General features: G+C 44.0%; 1 long non-coding RNA gene across 1 annotated transcript; it reads right to left on the minus strand.

Annotated features, from left to right (window-relative positions):
• Nucleotides 1-6,225: 6,225 nt before the first annotated feature.
• On the minus strand, nt 6,226-7,300 carry LOC121015569 (uncharacterized). The gene is made up of 2 exons (XR_005783870.1): nt 6,744-7,300; nt 6,226-6,432 (listed from the first exon to the last, which is right to left on the minus strand). It is a non-coding gene; the product is annotated as an uncharacterized LOC121015569 (long non-coding RNA).
• Between the last annotated feature and the right edge of the window lie 57 nt (nt 7,301-7,357).

Below are 7,357 nucleotides of genomic sequence, written 5' to 3' on the forward strand. Positions count from 1 at the left end.
AATGTTTGGTAAAATACCAGTCGGCAAATCTGTGCCTGGTGCTTCCTGTTCTTAAGGGTTATTAATTATTAGTTCAAAAACATTTTTTAAGATACAGGCCTATTCAGATGGCTTCTTTCTTCTTGTATGAGTTTTGGCAGACTATGCTTTTGAAGGAGTTTGCCCATTTTATCTAAGTTATCAAGTATGTGGGCACATAGCTGTTCATAATATTCCTTCGTTATCCTTTTAATGTCCATGGGTTCTGTAGTGATGCCTTTTTTTTTTATTTCTGATATTAGTAACTTGTGTTTTTCTTAGTTAGCCTGGCTAAGGGCTCATCAATTCTATTGAGCATCTCAAAGAACCAGATTTGGTTTTGTTTATTTTCTCTACTGATTTCCTATTTTCAATTTCATCGATTTCTGCTCTAATTTTTATTATTTTTTATCTTCTGCTCACTTTTGGCTTAATTTGCTCTACTTTTTCTACTTTCCTAAGGAGGAAACTTAGATAATTGATTTCAGATCTTTCTTCTTTTCCAAAAAATGTATTCAATGCTATAAATTTCTCTTTAAGCGCTGTTTTTACTGGATCCCACAAATTTTAATACACTGGGGTTTTTTTTTTTTAATTTAATCAGAATATTTTAAAATTTAGCTTGAGATTTCTTCTTTGATCTGTTGTTTGGAAGTATACCATTACATTTCCAAGTATTTGGGGATTTCTAGCTATCTGTCAATTATTGATTTCTAATTTAATTTCATTGGGGTCTAAGAGCAAACACTGTATGATTTCTACTCTTTAAAAACTTGTTAAAGGGTGTCTTATGGCCCAGAAGGGGGTCTACCTTGGTGAATGTCTCATGTGAGCTTGAGAAGAATGTGGGACCTGCTGTTGCTGGATGAAGGGGTCTGTAGATGTCCATTATATCCAGCTGATTGATGGTGCTGCTGAGTTCAACTCTGTCCTTACTGATTTTACGCCTGCCGGATCTGTCCATTTGTGACAGAGGAGTGTTAAAGTCTTCAACTATAATACTGAATTAATATATCTCTCTTCACAGTTGCATCAGTTTTTGCCTTACATATTTTGATATTCTGTTTCAGATGCACACACATAGGATTGTCATGGCTTCTTGGAATATGGACTCCTTCATCATTACATAATGCCCCTCTTTATCTCTGATAACTTTCCTTGATCTGACGTCTGCTTTGTCTGAAATGAATGTAGCCACTTCTACTTTTTTTTTGAGTAGCGTACCTTTTCCTGTCTTTTTTTTTAACACAAAGATTGAGTTTGTAGTTAAAAACCTTCCCACAAAGAAAATTCCAGGTCCAAATGGCTTCACCGGGGCATTCTATAAAACATTTAAAGAAGAAATAATGCCAATTCCACACAAACCCTTTCAGAAAATTGAAGAGGAAGAAATTCTTTCCAACTTATTCTACAAAGCCAGCATGACTCAAAACCAGATGGGGCGTCACAAGAAAAGAAAGTGACAGACTAATATCTTTCATGAGCATAGATGTAACAATTCTTAACGAAATGTTAGCAAATCAAATCAAATCATAAAGAAAAGGTTAACATCACAACCAGGTGGGGTGTATCCCAGAAATTCCAGGCTGGTTCAACGTTGAAAATCTATAATATCAAACAACTAAAAAAGAAAAACCATATGATCATCTCAGTCAATCCAGAAAAAAAAAAATTTGATAAAATAACGAACGTCTATCTATTCTTGATTTTAAAACAAAACAAAACAGAAACAAAAAAAAAAAAACAAAAGCAACTCTCAGCACACTGGGAATAAATGGGGACGTCCACAGTCTGACAGAAGAGCACCTAGGAAAAACCTACAAGATAACATCATATTTAATGGTGTAAAATCAATTGCTTTCCTCCAAAGATCAGAAACAAGACAGGAATGCATGCTCTCACTAGTTCTATCAACTTTGTTCTGGAGGTTCTAGCTAGTGCTGTAAGACAAGAAAAAGGAAATGAAAGGAATGCATACTGGAAAGGAAGGAGGAAAATTATCTTTATTCTCAGACAACATGCTCATCCATACAGAAAATCTTATGGAATCTACAAAACACCTACTAGAACGAATGAGTGGTTTTAGCAAGATTGTAAGATAAGATCAATACATACAAAAATTACTATAGATCCTTGTGCTAGCAGTAAGCAATTTGAAATTGAAATTTTAGGGGCACCTGGCTGGCTCAGTCGGAGAAGCATGTGACTCTTGATCTTGGGGTCATGAGTTCAAGCCCTACGTTGGGTGCAGAGATTACTTAAATAAATAAAACTTAAAAGAAAAGAAAGAAACCTAAGAGAAAAAAGAAAAGTCCCATTCAGCAATAAACTGATGTACTCAACAATACAGATGAGCCTGAAAATATGCTGAGTAAAAGAAGTCATGCAGAAAAGAATACATACTGTATGATTTCATTTATATAAATTCTAAAAGATGCAAACTAATCTACTGGGGCAAAAAGCAGATCCCAGATTGCCCAGGAACTCGGAGCGGTGGGGGGTGGGGGTCCAGTGGGAAGGAGCGCAGGCAAGAATCAGAAATGAACAAAAAGTAACCTTAGAGGTAATCAACATACTCATTACCCTGACTGTGGTGATTGTTTCATGGGTGTGTAAGTGTCAAAACCCCTCAAGTTGCACATTTTAAATATGAAAAATTGATTATATGTCAGCAATTTCTTTTTTAAATTTAGGAACATTTTCAGTTTTTAAAGCAAGCTTCGGGCGGTTTTTAAAAAATTATCTTCCCCTTGGCCTCTCACCTTTTTTTGTAGCTCACTTTTGATCCTGGGAACTTTTCCTTATTCAGAGGGAAAAAAATAACACACGTACACAGCCAGCTTCCCGAAATATTAGCCTTCAATCTAAAACTGGTTTTCTTTCACACATTTTCCTTTACAATGGATCTTGGCACCTTCCCTGCTATTCAGTTCGTCTCAGCTACCAGAGGTGTTGGTTGGGAGAGAGTTGGTTTCTAAGGTAACCACAGACAGTAAGGTACCAAGCTTGGGAGGCTGGAGTGCACACCCAGAGGTGACCCCCCCACCCCCACCCCAGGCAGCACAGACCTCCCCTCGGTGGGAGTTAAGGTGAGAAGCCCCTTCTGCACTACATGCCTTGAGATCTTCAGAAACCATGAAGGGCCGAACTTCTGGGGGTGGCGTCTCAAGGCATCAAGGGACAGTAGAAAGGGAGACACAGAACTGAGAGCAGGAAGGTGAGATCTGCTGGTCACCGCCCAGTGGGAAAGAGGACCGTGCAGACGGACCCGGACTTCCAGCAACACCCTCGCCAGTGTCCCCGCAGTAAGCCTGCACCCTTCTAATCTTCTGAGAGCCTCCTGCCTCCGCACCGTTCTTTGGTTTCATCTTTTCCTCCAGTGCTGGCACCGTGCCTACAACATTGAGGGGGTGTGGTTGACAGTTAAGCACAGACTCCGGAGACAGCCAGCCTGGGTTCCCAGCTCTGTGACCCTAAGCAAGTCATTCAACCTCTCTGGGCCTCAGATTCCCATCTGAAAAGAAGGGGTAACGGTAAGCACCTCAAAAGGTTGCTTGAGAGGATCTAATGGTTAATATTGACAGTCTGTTTAGAATGGTATTCACACAGCAAGCACTGTAGATGTGTGGGGTATGGTTATCACTTCATATTAAAATGTGATCGGGAACTCAACAGGTTGAACGAACAGAATACTGAGTGGCCTTCAAAGGGGGCGTATAACACGGGTTGACTACTGGTTATCCTGTCTACCCAAAAGCATTCTAGAGAAATCTAAATCAGCCAGAAAATAAGTCTCCGCCTTAGGGCTAAACGACACCTTAACTAAGCCAGCCTTTCCACATCCCCTTCCCAGTGGAGAAGGGCTACAAGAAGGATAAAAGATCCCCAATAAACAGTGGCACTGGGGCCTTCAGTGGTGATGTTGTATTCAGAAGGAGAATGGCTGCAACCTGGAGTGACCTGGCTGTCACTCTCCAGGACACACCTGCTTTGGTCTGGGGATGTCTGCCTGTGAATGAGAAGCTGTTTCTCTAGAACTCACTCCGAACCATCCGGGGCTCTGTATCACTACTCTCCCTGCGCTACTCAGTCAAGCGTTAAGTTTCTAGAATCCCTCCCCGCAAATAGGAGCCGCCCATACCTGTGTTTTCCTCTGCTTCTCACGCCTAAAGATGAGGAAGTATGAATTCTAGCTTCAATTTATCAAATTAATGAAACTTCTTGCTAACCACCTACAACCTGTCTGTGCCCTTCCTAGTTTCCTTAAGTATAAATGAACGAAAGCAGCATAAGAACGAATGCCCTCCCCACCCCACAGGATGCTGGACAGAGGAAAGGATTCATTTATTAATAGAGTTCTGGGGGGGGGGGGGAGTTAAAAGGACCACGTCAACTCAAGACATCGCTTCTTAATGTCTATTTCGATTTTTCTGTCCAGCACGCTACAGTTTACAGAGCCCGTGCTTGAACTTACTCTATCCTTACGACCTGCAAACAGCGGTCCCAGAGCTGAAAAGGGACACAGTCCCCCCAAAAAACTCAGTTCTTTGGACTCCTAGTCTAGTGCTCTTTCCATTAACCAGCCGCTGCTTCCAGATCCCCTACAACGCAGTCTGTCTTGGGTCTAATCTAGGTCTTGTTTCTAAACCAAGAGTTGCAATTCACTTAAGTGGCCAGCTAACTTGAAGGAACTCTCTTCTGCTGAAGCCCCCCCCCCCCCAACCCTCTTCCCCATAGACTTCAAAGTGGAGTGTACCAAGAGATGCTCAGGTGTGCAAGAGGAAAACGTCTAAGAGTGCGTGCACAGTAGTATTTAACTGTAGCAAACACAATTGTCTACGCTTTACTAAAACCTGTCTTTAACACAGGGATCGACCTAGCGCCCTCTCCGGGCAGCGTGTCGGATGTTTCCAGGAACGAACAGTAATGCCACCCACAGCTTAGACCTCCATTTTCTCCATCGCGTAACGCCATCCGCCAGACAAAAACAGGCCTGTTAATTGCTACAAACTTGACAATTCTTAGGAAAGACACGAGAATGACCATGAAAATCCTTGTTCTGCAGAGATTCACTGGTTATCTCCAGAGAAAGGCCCCACAAGAGATACTGAACACAGAAGAGATACCCGTTTTTATGTGACAGCGTCCTATGCTGAGGACTGGCCGGCAAGAGTGGACTAACACTTGTGTTCCAAACCAAACAACGACAACAAAAAATCCACTTAATCTGTTCCTTCAAAGTGAACAGGGCAGTCTATTAATGAGTGAGAAAGGCATTGCTTTGCTAAAGAACGTCATGCATATGGGGAACGCATTTTGAAAATGCACGACTACATATGGGTCCAACACTGTGATTTTTAAAATTTACTTATCGGGGAGCTTGAGTGGCACAGTCAGTCAAGTGTCTGACCCTTTATTTTGGCTCAGGTCATGATCTCAGAGTCCTGCGAAAGAGGCCGCGTCAGGCTCTATGCTGAGCGCAGAACCTGCTTGGGATTGTCTCTTTCCCTCTCTCTGCCCCTCCCCCACGAACATGCACTCACATTCTCTCTCTGCCTCTCAAAATAAATAAATAAACATAAAACAATAAAATTTATTTATCAAAAACAATGTGTTACCTGTAAAACATATATATATACACACATATATATGCATACATATATATATGTATTTTTTAAATCAAGTAAACCCTATGCCCAATGTGGGGCTCAAACTCATGACCCCAATGTCAAGAGCTGCATGGTCTACCTAGTGAGCCAGCCAGGCACCCCGTCACCTGTAAAACTTTTGTCTGCACGCTTGAAAAACTAAGAAACAGAATTTTAAAATCTGTTTTAAAAACCTAAATGAACTTTCTTAGTAGGTTTGGACCCATTTGTTAAAAATACAAAACGCAGTACCTTTCAATCAAATACCAAACAACTCATTGACTTAAAATGTACATTTGCTGACTGGATTTCAATGAAAACCTTTGTATCGTGGTGAACGGACTGGAAAATGAGTCCTAATTTAATAAATGCAACCAAGGATGCTCTTCCTCTACTTTAATCTACCTCTTTGACAACTATCTCTTCCAGTTAAGACAGCCAATACCTTTCACTAAAAAAGTATTCTTTTAAAAATGCACTTCATCTGTATTTCGATCTTCGCGTATTCCTACTCTAGGGCATGTTTTATAGGGTATGTAATAAAATTGCATGCACACCATTGTTTTTAAAATGTCGCATGTATTCAGAAAGCACGATAGGACTTGTCTGGCGACCACTGGTTGGTCTATCTGCACAGAGGAAGTGTCCACATTCGGGAGCATCATCCTCGCAGGTAGAACGGGAAAGGAATAAACAATAGGACAGCAGCAATTTGGACCGTGGCGCTTCAGATGCCGGCAGACCACCCGTCTTGGGGAGTTCTGACCTGGGAGGTGGTGAAGACGGGTGAAGGCAGCAGGTCTTTCTTTTAATTGTCAACTTGTACTTGGGTATCATCTAGGGGAAGCTCCTGGGTTATTCTAATCGTCAGCCAATGCTTACTCGTCTTTCCTCGTGCTAACTGGTAACGCTGCTGGGGTCAGTCCACACGGCTCCCTCCACACCGCTCATGGATGTGTGGGTAAGCACACGTGCACCGTGCGTGTATTCCCCGCCCCCCCCTCGCCCCCCAACGATCAAGGTGGTGTGGGAGGGAGGGAACACACTGCCCGCGGGGTGTTCTACAGTAGCACTTACCTAGACCGGAAGACAGAGAGCATTCCCCAGTCCCGATGGAAAAGTTTCCTTTTTATCTTATTTTTAACGGTAATGCCAGGGGCCCTCTGACCAATGTCATGTTACTGGGAAAGACTGAGCCACCGTGATTCTGCGAGAGGGGTTGTAAAGATAGAATTGTCCTTGAAAGGCTCTTCCACCGAGTTCAAAAACGCTCCAGGGCTGGCACCAAGGTGCCCAAACGCAGGGGAGAGGGAAGAGCGAAAGGTCTCTGCCTCCCAGGTGGGGGGGGGGGGCGCGTCGGGGGTAGGAAGGTCACGGACACCGGGAACAGGCTAAAGAGCTCCCGGCACCCAGGAAGAAGGGCCGCACAGATTTTTGGAAAATAAGATGAGGTCAGAGGTGGAGAGAGGGTGAGCAGCGGCGGTGGGAGCGCCCCGGGCGGGAGAAGGGGGAGGGGGCGGCGCGCGCCGACTCGGCGAGCCAGGGCCGGGGCCGGGCAGCCGGCGGGCCGGGCCGGGAAAAGCCGGGGATCCCGACGCGCCCGAGGCCGGCTAGGCCGCGCGGAGAGAGGGCGGTGCGCGAGGGGCGGCGGGGCGCGGGGGGGAGGGGGAGGGGCCGGAGGGGGGGGGTGG

The sequence above is a fragment of the Herpailurus yagouaroundi genome, unplaced genomic scaffold (assembly GCF_014898765.1).
Source record: "Herpailurus yagouaroundi ecotype Mexico unplaced genomic scaffold, PumYag 207, whole genome shotgun sequence".
Classification (NCBI taxonomy): Eukaryota; Metazoa; Chordata; class Mammalia; order Carnivora; family Felidae; genus Herpailurus; species Herpailurus yagouaroundi.